This window comes from Panthera pardus, unplaced genomic scaffold (genome assembly GCF_024362965.1).
Source record: "Panthera pardus isolate Hobbes unplaced genomic scaffold, ASM2436296v1 HiC_scaffold_26, whole genome shotgun sequence".
Lineage (NCBI taxonomy): Eukaryota > Metazoa > Chordata > Mammalia > Carnivora > Felidae > Panthera > Panthera pardus.
Genome location: NW_026526832.1, coordinates 19918461 through 19934253, shown reverse-complemented (window position 1 = coordinate 19934253; position 15793 = coordinate 19918461). Strand labels below are relative to the sequence as shown.

Below are 15793 nucleotides of genomic sequence, written 5' to 3'. Positions count from 1 at the left end.
CGAACCCCGCGCTGCCAGAAACCCGAGTTCAGCCTGGCTTGTCTGCTCCGCGGGGACAGGACTCGGGGGAGGCGTCGATTCCTGGCTCCGGACCTGACTCTCTGGCCGGGCCAGCCCTAACTTGTCCCTGCCAGGCTGCGCGAGGGCCTCAAGGGACTCTGAAGTGTGTGAGAGGGGCAGGAACGACCGGCGGAGGCTGGGGAGGAGGGGTGTGGCCGGGCCAGGCCCTGGAGCAGAGAGCTGAGTGTAGAGCGGCGGGGAGCGCGCGACTCCTCCGTGTCCCTGGCAGATGGGCTTCCGCACCTTGGCGTGTCTACACAGGCTAGGGCTCCAGGGAGACGTGTGGATGCAGGTACTCTGGCACTCCGCGGCACTCCCGCCTACTCCCGGTGCCTGAAACAACCCGTAACTGCTTCAGTGAGTGCCGCTTGGAGTGTGTGTGTGTGTGTGTGTCTGTGTGTGTGTGTGTCTGTGTGTGTGCGCGTGTGTGTGTGTGTCCAGATCCCAGAGTTTGGGCAAAGCCAGCCAGTGCGTTTAATTTTCTTAGGGCAGCAAATCTGATGCTGGAAGCCAGATCCAGCTGTCTGCCTTCTCTGCTGTCCCAGGAAAACAGTCACCTCGCAGGAATGGCCTCGGTTCTCTTCTCCAAACAGCGGTGCAGCAGGCCACACACACACACACTCAGACTCTCTCACAACATAGACACGGGCACATGTACACACAGGTGCACACACAAGCACACACAGGACATACACAGGCACACGTACACACAAAGCACACGAATGGATACCCAGGAAAGGGATCTCCAGAGAGGCCCTTGACGTGCTATTCAAAGGTGTCCAGATAGGAGTAAACACCTTACTCGCTCCCCAGGACTCTGTGATTCCAGCCCAGCTCCATCACTTTTCCCACTATATGACCTTGGGCAAGTCCCTTCTCCTGTCTGGGTTTCAGGCTCACGTCCACACAATCAGGGGTTGGCCGAAATGATCTCAAGCATCCCTCCTAGTCCTGGCATGCTCTCAGCCCACCTTCCCCCAAAGCCCATTGGGATGTCTCCAGACCTCGATCCTTCCCATTCCTTCTCCTCTCTCTGGTCCCCCTCCTTGCCTTGGCTGAGCTCCCAGGGGCTCATTGCCACATGGCATAGCCCATGACAAGATGGCAGTGTTTCCCTGGGAATCCACAGAAGTTGAGGGAGTAAAAGGCAGGACTGGATGCTCTTCCTGCAGTCTATCCACTTGGGACTGTGTTCCAAGGCTCCACTCCTCTCTGGGGTCCATGGGGAACTCTGCTATATAGTCTCTGCATTCCCCTCTTGGAAGAGGAAGAAAAGGGCCCCCGGAGTGGATGGGGGTACCTCTGAGTCCTGCTGACAGGGCAGAATAGTCGGACTCAGATCTGCCCAAAAAGAAGCCTCCCCTCCCCACTTCCCTGCTACCTGCCAAGGTTTCAGGAGCAGTGAACAAGCAAGTTAGGCCTTCCCCCCATCTCTTCCCCCATGTGGTGCCTCTGATTATGTGTCCCCTTTCTTAGTCCTGTGGTCCCTAGGTCCACAAGTAACTTCCCAACTGACTTTGCCTGCAGCTTCGTTCTCCCATGGAGCGAGCGCCCCTGGACAATGCCGCCAGAAAGAGTCTCCCCAAAGTGCAGCTCTGACCATACCAATACCCTCTCAGAGCCCTCAGTGACTTCCAGCTGCCCGTGGAATCTGGCCCATGCTCTTTATCCCAAATTTTAAGGACCTTCATACCTGGCACCAACTCTATGTCCGACTTCATTTCTCACTTCTTACTGGCATGATTCCTCCACTGCAGCCATGCGGTCTGTCTCCTGAGAACACCTTAAGCGTGCCTGTCTGGCACACCTTTCTCTCGGTCTCCTATTTACCTTGTCCAAGCTAATCTTGCAAGTCAAGCTCAGATCCCACTTCCTCCTTGAAGTCTTCCAGACCATCTCAGGCCACCACTCTAGACAGCTACGGGACTTACTGTCACGACAACCTGGGTGACACAGTGTGGGCTCTCTTGCCCAGTGTGGGCATGGTTATTTACATTTTAGGGGATGTGTTTTGCCTCTTTGACCACATACTGAATTGACCTCCATGTGGGCAGGGCCCTGTGGTTCCCATCTCTGTTCTCCCAGTGCCGGCACAGTACCCTGTCCCATGCGTGAGCACTCAGAGAATGCTATCCATGGGCTTAAGGTGTGCAGAAATGAAAGAGTGTCCTCCTTCCCCTCTATCCCTGCCATTTCCCAAAGTGCCTGTAGTCCTTACCAAGAGAGATGCTAAAAGCTGGGGGTAGAGGCAGACAGAGTGCAGTTCTGGTGATATTTGTTGATACAGTGCTGGGCAAGAGGAAAGACAGCATCAAAGCACCACCCTAGTTCTGTGGGGGCCCCAGAAAGGCACTGCCCACTTCCTGCCCCACCCAGCCATCCCTGGCTTTTTGTCACCTCTCTCTCTGGCTACGCCATCTGGCTGGAAACAGTCCACAGGGGCTCTGCTCTAAGAAAAGCCTGTCTGGGCTGTGATCAGATGGCTGGAATGGGCCCTATATTAAGCTGATCTTGACCCAAAACTCAAAGGCAATAGCCTCTGTCCACCTGATCCCTCTGGAGACCCACATAGGGCTCTCAAGGCACCAGGACTCACACTGGGATAGGAAAATGACAGAACCTGCCACTTAGTGATCACACTGCACTCCCATCTCACCTCTTGAATCTCAGCCTTCCCCACTCAGGAAAGTTGCCAGGGCAGGCATCGTTAGCTCCGTGGCATAGATGAAGACATGGAAGGGAAAGTAGGGGAAGGGACTCCCCCAAAGCCACGCAGCTGGTGAGCAGCAGAGTTAGAGCAAGAAGCTAGGTCTTCTGACTCCAAGCCCAGTGCTCTTTCCCTGCCGGTCTCTTGGCTGCTTCTTCTGCTTCCATATGCTGTGAAGCCCGGAGCCAGCTGAAATTGGCATGGCCAAGACGTGCTCAGTGATGCCAGCTTGCAGGGCGCTCCTGGGCAGCCCTGATTGGTCGAGGGTCGGCAGGGTCTGAGTTAGTCATTCACCTGGTTAGTCACAGTCTCCATGAGCTGCAAGGATTCCTCCAGCTCCCTCGTCCCTGGCCTCCCAGCCAGGAAACCCTTCCTTTGTTGTGCCCTAAGTTCATCAAACGCAAATGGAAACTCTTTTCTGGGAAAGCTTAACCTCTCTAGCTGTTGAGTCATTAAACTCCTCCGGGGCCCCAGCCCCATCTATTCATAGCCCAGAGGCTGTCAGAGCTGGAAGGGGACTCAAGATCAGCTCGTGCCACCCCCTCCTCTTACAGATAAGGAACCAGAGAGGTGACAGGAGTCACACAGCCAGAAGTTAGCAAAACCTGACTCCCCGGTCTCTGCTCCTTTGTCCAGGATGACTCTTTACTTAATATTATGACTAGGAGCGGTAACAGCAACAATAATAATAGCGGCCACGATTTCTTGTCTACTCTGTCAGGCTCTACACCCTCTCGTTGGATTCTCTCACCAATCCCTCCAGAGGAGCATTATGTGACCCCCGCTTTTCAGCAGAGGAACCCAGGGCTCTGTGTGTAGATGACTCACCCATGGCCTTGTGACTTGAAAGTATGGCACCTGCCCAGATTCAGCTGGGCCTCTTTGACTCCCAGGCCCTGGGTTTTCCGCCAGTTCTTTCCCAACTTCGAGAACCCAGTCCAGACCCTTAGATCTTGAGGGCACTGAGGCGACAAGCCTTGTCTTCTCCCCTGGCAAATCCCTTCCCAGGCGAGTGCCTCTCACTCCAGCGCCCCGCAGCCAGCCTGCTGCTCCCTGCACCCCGGCCGCTGACCAACCCAGACCACGTGGCAGAGCGGTGCCCGGCACCGGGCCCCAGCTGAGACTGCCGCGGGCTCACAGGTGCTGTGCTCCCATGTGGGCCCCCGTAATCCTCGGGGCTCTAAGGCAACGAGAGGCCAGGTGATTGATTAGCTGATGGAGCTGGGGCAGAAAACCTTCTGTTCTGCTCTCTCCTCAGCTTCCGGCCTGTTCTCAGCTGAGCGCAGGCTCCCATCACCCACCACGTGGCCTGGGAGTCCTTAGATTGTGAACTCAAGCAGGCAGCTCATGAAGGAACCTGTACTTTTTTACATCTTTCCAAGAAGGAGGAAAGTACACAAGTGACCTGCCACCCTCTACATCCCAGAGCCCTCCGATAAAAGAGTGAAAGGAGACATCAGCAGTCATCCAAACACCCAGAGAGGTGCAGGTACAACCCTGATTAGAACCGAGGTCTTTGGGAGCCCCCACTGGAGTTCCCTCCATCACCCCAGCCTATTCCCCTCACGACCCACCATCTCTCTTAGCACCGAGACCTCTGGTTGCTTATCACTCCACTGTTCCCAGGCCTCCGTTGGCTTGCTGGGGTGGCGTGGAGGGGCAGCCCAGCCTGGACTGGTCCTACCGCCCACTTTCAATCGGCAATTCCCTCCTCCCTGCCCACAGGCCACCCCTCTGCCTTTTCCGTGGCGGTGTAGGAAGGTGGGCCAGAGCGCCTGGGTTCGTTTCTCGACCCACCTCTCCACTCACCTCCCCACCCCCCACCACTAGTTATGTGATCTTGAGCAAGTTACTTAGTCTCTCTGAGCCTGTTTTGTCATTTACAAAATGGGGAGAAGAATATCTGCCTCCCGGGATTAAAAGGATAATATAAAGGAATGCCTGGTACAGAGCAGGTACTTAATAAGCAATATCTACAATGATTAGTGCAATTAACATTATTTTCATGTATGATTACTAATACTCCCCACACAGAAGGGAACTGCTTGGTTTCCCAAGGATTACCAAGACCACAGCCACCTCTGCTCCCTCCTAACAGGTAGGGGACAGGGGGTTGGGGACCAGAGGCTGCCACATCCTTCCTTCCCTTTATTCTCCTGATCCCACTCTCCCAGCCCAGGCTTTCCAGATCCTCACCCATGACTGGAGTCCACCTGACATCCAGGCTCAGAGGCAATGCTCCCTCCTTTGAGCAGGCAGACCCTGCAGAAAACCAGCTAAGGACAGTGAGGCACGCAGTAGTGGGAGAACCTGCCCTGGACTGGAGCGAGGAAGCAGAAGTTCAGTTCCGCTTAGCCCAGCTGCTGATCCTCTGTGACCATCAGTCTCCTCATCTACAAAGAGGGTGTATTTGATCAGAGGTCCTTCTGACTGTCATGCCTCCTACCTAAGGGTCCCATTCCCACCCATCACGGTGGGGGACTGGAGACACGGAGGGAGTGGGGGCAAGAATAGGACAGAAATAGAAGACACACGCCTGGCCACAGTGGGGACAGGACAAACACAATAACTATTTTCAAAGAAAACATAAACAAGCACAGATGAGTGTAGTGCAAATCACCACCATAAACAGCTTTCAGCTGGCAGCACAAACGGTGAATCTGCGAGTCAATTTTGTAATAAAAAAAAAAAACGTAAAATGATTTCCCTGCAGCCAGCCAGCCAGCCAGCAGCAAGGGAAAAGACCCAGGTTCTGACGGAGATCGTTATCAGAGACCCAGATGGGCACTCCCTCACCCCCCATCCCTGCCCTGGATGCAGGGAACTGATGTGTGTCCATAACACGTCAGGCAGTGTCTGGGGCACTTGTCACAGCCTGCATTCCCACTGCCGCCCTGAGAGGGCAGGCGTTATCATTCTGTTCCCGGCAAGGAAAGGGAAGCTCAGAGAGGTTCCAAAATTGGCCCGGGACCCTACAAATATAAAATGATAGTGCCAGGGCTCACTCCCAGGGCCGTAGGGAGTATCTTTTCACAGAGCCATGCAGCTCCCCGCCCCCCAGCACCCCCGCCCCTGGAACGTCTGCTGCCCCTTCTGTATGCACGTCACAAATGATGTCGGATGGGTGCCAGGGTCCAGCTGTGGCCTCAGCTTCGGGATCTCTAGCCCTCAAGAGTATTTAGCCCAGAGAGAAATCAGAATTTTAGCTCCAACCCTCTTATTTTACAGAGTGGAAACTAAAATTCAGATGGGAGAAGGGGCATGGTCAAGGCTGCAGTTATTGTCAGAGCTGGCCTTGGAGCCTCCCTTGGTGTTCTTGCCCCCCTCCCACCGCCCCCCCCCCCCCCCCCCCCCCCGCAGGCTCTTAAATAAAAGAGCAAGCTGCCAGCCAGACTGCTCTGCTTGCCCTGGGTCTCCTCCTGACCCGCCTGTTAGCCTCTGGCCATCAGACAGCCACATGACAAATGCCTTTCTAGGCTGTTGTCGCCGTGGAGAGAGCAGTCAAGGGTCCCAGTGATGCCGCTGCGTCCCCACTTGTCCACAATTCCTCGTTGTGGACAACTACGTTGTCCCGAAACTGAGGTCCCAGGCAGCTCCCGGAGACGCATCCTGCACCCTCACCTGGAGCCACCCCACCCCAGGCTACTGCCACAAGTCACACCTTCCCCTTCCCCTTGTCCAGAGCCGGCCTCCGCTGCCATCTAGAGCAAACAGCTCCAGTCCTCCTGGTCCTGTGGCCTCCTGGGATCCCTGCCAGGCGGGGGCCCACCTCCCACCCTCCACCCCCACAAAACCTGCCTCCTCACTGTCCCTGATTCCCAGTGACACACAAGGACTCCTTAGTGAGGGCACACACGGCTGCTGGCAATTCAAAGCAGGAGCCAGGCCTGGGAGCTAGAAACGGGGTTCTTTCTCTTTAGACAAATCCTTCTCTCTCTCTCGCTTCTGCTGCCCCTGAACTCACAGGAGGAGCAGACACTTCCCTGGCGTGCCTCAGTCTTCCCATCTCTACAGAAGAGATGTTCTGCAGGGGAACTAAAGAAGCCCTGCTCAGCAATGTGGAGCCACTAATGGTTTGCAAACACCGCTGTGTAAGGAAAGACCTGGTTGATCTTATTTAAACGCAGATTCTGAACCAGTAGGTCTGGAGCAGGGGCCTGAGATTCTGCATTTAGAAATGCAGAAACCCCCAGGGGACACTGATGCTGTTAATTCATTGTCCGCACTTTGAGCAGCAAGGATCTAAACAACCTGGAGACCTGGGAATAGACATGAGGTGTAGACTGTGGTTTTAAGGACGAGAGTGTGTAGAACTGGAAAAATCCCTAGATGTCTGGTTGTGGAGCATCAGAGCCAATGGCCTCGGAGCCGGTGGATCCCTACTCTGAGGCCGGAGCAGGGCTGCGGCTTGCCCCGCAGGACAGGAGCCCTCCGTGGAGCCTAGGTGGGGCCCTGAGCTGTGCGGTCACGCAGGTGGGGGAAAGTGAGGAGGGGAGTGAAGAAGGGCTTGTCCCCCTGGGAAAGCCTGAAAACAGGTGTCTGCTGTCCTCAGCTCATCCACCTGGGAAGCTCCTTAGGTCCATGGACAATGGGTGCCCTGGAGATTAAATGACCAAGTGGGAAACTGGCTTCTCCCTCATGGAGACTACCCATAGTCCCAAGGGGCGGTGCAGCCTCCAGTCCCCATTAGAAGAAGAGGTTTGGGAGCATTTCTTCTTTTAAGAACCCCAGCTTCCTGTGGGCTGGGATCCAGACAGCTAGGGCCCACGGAGGTCCCCAGGCCCAAGGTCCTCTGGCTACTAGATACACTGACTCTGCCATAAGCGACAGTGTGGAATGCAGCTGGCAGGTGAAGGCCAAACTTTTAAGAGAGACATCAACAACCTAGGAAACAGTCAGAGCAAGGGAAGAGCATGTCAAATGAGGTACACTTGATGGGGACAGGTGTGGAAAGCATGCATGCTGCCTTCAAATTTTTGCTGGGCTATTGCAAGATTAAAGACCCGACCTCAGGCTGCTTGGGCCCAAGGGGTTGAACCAGCACCAGGGGGTAGAATCCATAGAAAGACTTGATTAAGTCCAATCTAAGGAGAACTTGTTAAAGTTGCAGCTGACCAAAGATGGACTGTGCTGCCTCGAGAGGCGGTGAGCTCCCCATCACAGGAAGCATACAAGAAGACACTGGATGGGCAAGCTGCAGAGGATGCCTGTATCAGTCAGGGTTCAGTCAGAACCAGTAGAAGAGATATATTACAGGGAATTGGCTTACATGACGGTCGTGGCTAGAGTAGACCATCAGGACAGACAAGCTGGAAGTCTTTCCAGCAGCAACCCTAGATCAGTGTTTGATTAATACCTAAGGCAAGTAGATACATTAAAAAGATCATTGGGGACTAAAATAAATGGCTTTTAAAATTCTTCCCGACCTTGAGATGCTCTGATTTCTTGATCTTTAAGGGGGCAGCCTGGAGAGCCCAAGTACCCAAAGTGGACTCAGCCGTGTCCTGGGGGCCCCCAGGGCCTCCAGATCACCTTCCAAATAGAACTGTCTTTAGCCTTCATTTCAGTTCGGTTTACCAAAAATCACTGAGATCTCCTGAGTGCTAGGCACGGTACTTGCCACCAAAAGAATAGAAAACTAAGACCCAGCTCCTGCCCCAAGGAGCCTCTGGTCCAGTGGCATCCTGAAACCACAAGTTGAATGTTATCCATGCTAAATCCTAGTAAAGTGACTCAAAATAGGGATCTGAGAAGGCTTCCTGGAGCAGGTAGCACTTGAGGGAGCTTGAATGAGGAGTGAGGACTCTAGTAGGTGACGATGGGCAGTGAGAACTTTCTGGATGAGGCAACAGCATGAGACAGTCTGAGGGGCATGAATGTACCCAAGGAAGGTGGCAAGGACAGATCCTAGAGGGGTAACTTCTGGACTCTGGTGGGTGGACTTGATTAAACCACTGGGTGCCCCATGACCCTGGATGAACCAGTGGATCACCTTAATTGAATAGCAGGTACCTCCATGACCTTGGTTGAACCCGAGGGTGCCCCAAAACACAGCTGAACAAGTGGGTGCCCCCAGGATTCCAGCTGAACCACAGGGTCATGAACCTGAATCCCGACTGTCTCCCTTCACCCTCGCCCTGGTCACCCAGCAGACCTCAGCCCCCAGGGAAGTCCCTCCCTCCTGTCACCACACTTCCTTTTCTGGGCCACAGGACCACTCGGGAGCCCAGACCAAATCCAGTTTTATGGATGGTATGCAGGAGCCCCAGGGCAGCACTGAACTGAAGGAGATGATACTGTCACACAACACTGTGTGGACATCTTCTGCATGGACAGCCCCAGACCCCAGCTCTCAGACCCCTTCCCTCTCCTTGAGACTTCACAGCTTGGCATGGACTCAGTGTCCCTCATCAGGAATGTGTAGGGCCTCTCCCGACCACAGCCCCAGTGCAGAAATAACCATCTCAGAAACATCCGGAGAGGCACATTCCAGCCCTCCAGCCACAGGACCATCTGGGGGGCTCTCTCCAGTGACCCAACTGTCAGGCCCCAGTGGAGCAGCCGAGAGAGAGAGAGAGAGAGAGACAGAGAGAGAGATGCCAGACTCCCGTACAGGAAGCAGCTCTCTCCTCTGGGATGGATCCAGTCCTCCTCCTAGTGTAGAAGGGCTCCCTGGGACCTTGGGGGCAAGCGGGGGTGTGGGCAGTCACAGGCAGGAGGAAGCCTCCGATTGATGCACCAGGGGGGGTCTGCCCTGGGCCGTTCCGTCCTGATCTTAGACCTGATGAGAAGCAGCCACTCCCCACGGAGCCTGCCTCAGTTTCCACGGTTAGGAACCAAAGCTGCCATTAGCTGGGAGGTTTCTCTGGGCTGAGCCTGTGACAACGATCACCTCATGTGATCTTCACAGCCAGTGGCACTGTTACAATCCCCATCTACAGACCAGGACCCTGAGGCTCAGAGGAGTTAGGGAGGGTGTGCAAACGCACACTGCTGGCAAGTGGCAGAACAGGGATGTGTAAAGCACGCACAGCCCTTGGCGTATAAAGCACTTGTTCATATAGTATCTCTTCTGAGGGTCCTGTGGACCCAGAATCACGGGTATCATTACTCCCACTTTGCCAATGAAGAAACCAGACTGGAGAGCATAAGGTCACTTCCTACAATCCTAAGCCAGTGATGTGGGAGCAAGAGTCAAATCAGGACCCCTCCCCAAACCTAAACCACCCTCTCCCCCAGAACACAAGTGCCCTCGCCTCCTACACAGTGGCTAAAGGTGGGTTATTCCCATGATACGGATGTGGGGACATTGCAGATGCCAGCCTATGGAGGGCAGAAAGGGAAATATTGGGGGGGGGGGAGGACAGTTGTCACTGGGTGGCCTTAGTTTCACACATTTGCCAAAGCCATCTTTCCGAACAGGATGGGAGCCCAAGACTAGAAATGAGAACAGAGTGACGGTTCTTAGGAGTGGCCAGTGAGTGAGAGAGGGGGCTTTGCCAGGGGCCACTTGGGCAAGTCACCTGCTTCCCAGTGTGTAGGGACAGGTGAGATGGCCCCTGCATGCCGAGTAGGACACTTGTCCCCAGTAACAGCTGTTGTTTGGAGCCAGAGTGATGGGTGTCAGGGCCTGACTTAATTCATTAGGCCTGAGCCAAGCCCAGGAGCCTGGAAGTTTTAGAGTCCCCCAGCGAAGGGTCTGCAGCCAGGTTTGGGAAGCACAGGAGAGAAGAGAAGTTATTAGAATCAGCATTCTGTAGTTTGGAGGCTGGGCCACTTGCCAGCCAGCCTCTAGCATTTTCTTTCTGGGTTTCCTTGGTACTTAAGAAACATTCAAGGGATGGCTAAAGAAGAACCTTTGGAGTTTGCAAGCCAAAGCTCCTGGGGCGAGCCAGGTGGCGGAGACAGCAGGAGTCGGTGGGTGGCCCCAGGAGAAGGTGGCACCCCCCCTCCAGGTAAAGGGGACTGGGAGTCTTAGTGGGGTCCTAGGGACAGGCTCCACCTTCATGACTTTAGCTCTCAGGCTGCTCTTAACCCCAGGGAAGGGAATCAGCCCCAGCGAGGCCCGTCAGCCATGTGAGCATCACTCACCTGCGAACAAATCGGGGGGCTTTGGTCCAGCTGAGCCATGTGACTCCCTCTTCAATATGACCTTGCATCATGGGTTTTCCAACAGTGAGGGTTAAACATGGTAAGACCCTCTGGGGCCGCCCTTGGTCTTTGATCCACCTCTAGGTGGGGCCAGAGAGAGAGAAACCTGGACCCAAATTGAGTGGCAGGCCTCCTTCCCTAGGGTGTCACGCCCAGCTCAGTGCCCCAGAGTTGGAAACACTCGTCTTCCGTGGGACCAAAGAGGCCCTGAGGTCCCCTGCCTGCCCCTCAGAGTCAGCCACTGGGTTCATGGAGGTGGGCTATGTGTCCTTTCTCAGAGCTGTGGCTAACGACAGCTTACTGCAGTTGAGTAAGGAAAGTGGGACACACGATCCCCTCCATGTTTCTCAGTTCTCTGGCAGGGAGACCCACAGCAGGTCACATCCCCCCGGCCTTATCCGTGAGGGACCGGACTGGTGTGTCCGAGCCCCCCGTACAGCTCTGACCGTCTGTGTTGGACCTGCTCCTGGCCTCTACCTCCAGCCCTTCCTAACAAGCACACTACTCAGGGTGACATGCTTGTCCCCACTTCACCCCATGCTGGCTGAGCCCTGGAGGGACTTCCTCTGTGTCAGTCCCAAGAATAGAGCTCTGTACAGGACCTCCAAGTCACCCCTTTCGGAAAGAGAGCATTTCTGACTGTGGCCGAGGCCGCGCTTATCAGCAGAGCAAGTCTGCTGTCCCAGCCCCTGGGACAGCTGGAATGCAGGAACCTCCCACCGGAAAGGGCGGCACCCCAGCTGGAGCTCCCACAGTAGTCCGTGGGTGGGGTGTGGGAGGCAGTCACGGTGCTGGGAGCAGGCTGACCCCAGCCAGCGCCGTCTGACAGGGGGTGGCCAGGAGAGAGGCTGCAGGGTGAGCTCAGGGTGCTGACGCTGGCATACTTGTGCAGAACAAGGGCTCAGCTTGGCAGTGGATGGCATCGCAGCGAGCCCTGGGGTCCTCGGGATTCTTTGAGAATCACTGATTCAGTGCAGCACTTCTCTCTTCCAGATGAGGAGACGGAGATGCAGGGCGGGGGCGAAGGGAGCTGGAGAGTGAACCAGAAGGTTCACAGAGCCAGTCCTCAGACCCAGCCTCCCAGCCCTTTCCACTCCCTCAGTATGCCCGCACAGTCATCCCTCCTCTCCCTCTGGTTCTCTGAGCATCTTCCATGTGTCAGGCACCGCTCTAGGCCCCAAAGACTCAGCTCCTGTCCTTACAGTGTCTACAGTTGAGAGGAAGTAGGTAGGTGTACCCAGGGCTATGCGGTCACAGATAAACAATGTCATCTCACTGGTAACAAGTGCCAAGAGACAGCAAAACAAGAGGATGTGGCAGAGACAGGGATGGGCAGAGGGTTCTATATGATGCAAAAATCAGGAAAAGCCTCTGGGGGGCAGAAGAGGGAGGGACAGCAAATGCGAAGTTGCCCGTGGGCCATAGTTGGGCATGTTTGAGGAAGAGCGCAGGAAGGGCAGTGAGCTACAGCATACTGAGCCAGGGGGAGGAAGCGTGGAAGGGTTGGGTCTTGCAGGGCCATGGAGGCCACGGTCAAGAGCTTGGATTTTGCTCAAGGTGTGACGGAAGTCACTGGAAGATTTTAAGCGCTGTGTTGTGTGATATGACTAAAGTTTTTACCAGATCCCTGTGGTAGGGGTTGGGGAAGGTCAGGTGGTTGTAATTCAAGAGGGAAACAGGGAGACCTGCCAGGCTTCCAGTGACCTGAGAGAATGAGGGTAGGTTGGACCCAGGTGAAGACTGTGGACGTGGTGAGCAGGCGTGGATTGAGGGCATGTGTTGGGGCAGAGTGGCCGGACCTGATGCGTGTGTTGGGGAAGAGGAGGGTGGGAGAGGACTGTACACATCAAGGAAAGAGGATAGTCAGGGGTGGCCTTTGACCTAAGCAACCGGATGGAGGGTGAGCATTGTCTGAGACGGAACGTAAAACCCGGAGAGTAACTGGTTTGGTAAACAGATGAGATTCGAGAACTTCTGTTTTCAGACATACAAGTTAATTTGCAGATGCTTATTACCAGCCCCTGTGGGCAGTTAGATAGACAAGTCTGCAGCGCAAGGGAGAGGTCAAGGCTGAAATACAAATCTGGGAGTTATCAGATGGAAATAATATTTAAAGTCACGAGGCTAGATGAGATCACCTGGGAGGAGCGGGGAGCAGGGGAGAAAAGCCCAGGGCCAGCAGCACCACCACCGCCCCCAACACGGGGAGGGAGGGAGGGAGAGCAGGAAAGGGGGCCTGCCAGACACTGGAGAGGAACCTGGAGACCAAGAGCAGTGTTTCAGGAGAGAGGGAGCTGTCAGCTGCCAGCTGCTGCTGGGAAATCAAGTCAGATGACCGCAGGGAAACCACCAGGGCAATTGGCAGCCTGGCGGCCATGGGAGACACTGACTATGAAAACAGAGGGCCACGTTCAACAGCTTGTTCCGGGAGCAGAAGGTGGTAGGGGCGACTTTTGTATCTGTGGAGCCGGAGGTGGAACAGAGGGACCAGGTTTCAAGAGAGGCAAGGGAGAGAACACACGGCCGTCACGGCTCCCCGTCTTCAGGCCTTTTTCATAAATGCTTCGCAAACCCTCCTGCAGAGGCCCGTGAGCAGTTATCATTATGTCCATTATGCAAACGAGGTCCAAGTTCCAGCTCAGTTATCAGCTCAGGGCTCCCAGCCAGGGATCCAGTCCAGGCCCATCTGCCCCCAAAGCCCCTGCTTGTCGTGCAGCAGCCCCCCAACCGGCCCCTGGTTCTGCCAGTCTCTCCTTGCTGCTGCCTCCCCCTCTGCCCCGTCTGCCCCACCTCCCCATCCATCCTTGTCCTTTGATCGTTTCTGCCGGCTTCCAGCAGTCTTGGCCTCTGCCTCCCTCCTCTGGGTGAGCTCTGCTTTTTCTCTTTGATCCGGCAAGTCTGTCCTCAGCTGTGTCCTCAGCTGGGCCCTGTGTCCCTCTCCCTGTCAATGCAGGATGTCCTCACACCTCTTCCCAAAGGTGGGGGGTCTGCAAGCACAAGGGCCTTGGGGGAGCCCGGGTATGTGGGATGGGAGTGTGGTTCCTGCCCACCCCGCAGCTGCTGCTGGGGGCTCTTCAGGCTGGGCCCAGCTGCAGTCCAGTCCCCACTTAGCACTGAGGGTCCCGAGATGCGAGCTCACAGGCCACAGATGCACGTGGAGGCAGCCAGGAGTGGGCAGCTGGAAGGGCCAGGCATTCTTACCCTGATGGATCAAGACGGGCCTCAAAGTTCTTCTCAAGAGAATGGGACACATGGGAAGCGGTGGTCAGGAGTCCCAAATAGGGCGACATAGCTGACAAAACGAGCCACCTGGCTGCCACCACATGCCTCCAGAGAAGAGCGGGACTCAGGACCCCAAAGTCCCTTTTGGAGCCAGATGATTCCAGCGGAAAGTCACGAGGCAAGGCCTAGAGATAAGTAAGGTAGAGAGGAAACCTGCCGGGACCTGGGCCACGTCACTCTCCACCCAGCCTGGCTGCTCTCCTCCCCACCCTGCCTACATCCTGACCCAGACGAAGGGAGGCCCAGAGCCACCTTCAGCTCCTACCTCGGATTCTGAGGCCCTGCCCGCCCCCGGCTGTGCTGTGACCCGGCTCCCAACTGGAAGAGATGAGCAGAGGGGACACGCAGGCACCACGGGGCCCAGCCACTCCCCAAAGCCCTGACAGGGGGCTGTGGTAGTAATTAGCTTCTCACACATCCCCGGGGTTATTTTTAAGCCTCGTTCTTCCCTGGTTTATTTTTAAAGTAACACTGGCACGCGGCTGGCCAGCTGCCCTTCCCAGGTGCCGTGCCGATTTGGGCCAGGAACGGAGCAGGGCAAAATGCGCCCCTCCCCTGGGGCCCCCCACCGGGTGCCAGAGTTAACCAGCCCCTCACTGGATGGCAAGGGAAGTTCCTGCTGCTCTGAAAGCCCAGGTCCAGCCTGGGGTGAGCAGGTGGGCTGGCGGCGGGAGAGCCCCCCCCTCCTCCCACTCGGCCCGAAAACTCTCACATCTCTGTCCTGCCACTGATGCACACGCTCCATGACCTCAACCAGGTCAGCTCACCTGCCCAGGCCTCAGCTTCCTCACTGCTCAGCTGGGAGAGTGATAGCCATACCTGCCTCCCTGACTGTCAGACACTCAGAAAGAGAGTGAGAAACTGAAGCAAGGCTCGAGCATACAGGAAAGCGCTGGGATGAACTCTCCACTCAGCCGGGCTGCCCCCCACTGTCCCACTAAACTCCCTTGAAGCCCTGCCTCGCCCCCTGGGCGAGTGACTCCTCCATGAGAGGCTCCTCGGTTCCCTTCATCTCTTACCCACCTGCCTGGAGACCAGCCTTCCACATTTGCAGTCTGGCCGAGCTCTGATCCAGGCTGCCCGGGGTGCAGGGGCAGCTGTCAGGCTGCTGGTGGCCATTACAAGGCTTCTGCTTGGGATGGGGGTGGAGAGGGCAGAGCCCCCACCCCCACCACCCCCACCCACCTCCTCCCTGGCAGCCTTCCAGAGAGCTCAGCTATGGAAAAGCACTGCCAAGGGTGAGCTCCAAAACACTTTCCTCAGCTCCAGAGCAATAGCTAAGCCTGGAGAGCTATGACATATGGTAGAGGACACCGAAAGGCAGGTTGAAAGTTTGGGCTTCTTTCCCTGTAGTCAATGGGGAGTCACAGAAGGTTTTTGAGTGGAGGAGTGACATTTTGAGCCGAAAGCGGGTTTTTACACAGACAGCAGAGTGGGGCATAATCTGGAAGTTGGGGTGGGGAAGATTAGGGAAGGGGCTGGAAAGCTGCCAAGGAGGTCAGGAACCACTGCCCAAGCCCAGACTGCAAAGGGTGAGGGCCTGGATGACTCTGGTGGCTAAAGGAACAGAAGAAAAGGACAGGACTAGGAGGA

At 55.8% G+C, this 15793-nt stretch overlaps 1 protein-coding gene and 1 long non-coding RNA gene across 2 annotated transcripts in view; one reads left to right on the top strand and one right to left on the bottom strand.

Moving 5' to 3' along the window:
- Positions 1-15793, top strand: part of KCNK3 (potassium two pore domain channel subfamily K member 3) — a 37524-nt gene that overhangs the window by 600 nt on the left and 21131 nt on the right. The window lies entirely within an intron of this gene.
- LOC128773675 (uncharacterized) lies at positions 12877-15113 on the bottom strand. Its single transcript, XR_008418077.1, has 2 exons — positions 14466-15113; positions 12877-14325 (listed from the first exon to the last, which is right to left on the bottom strand). It is a non-coding gene; the product is annotated as an uncharacterized LOC128773675 (long non-coding RNA).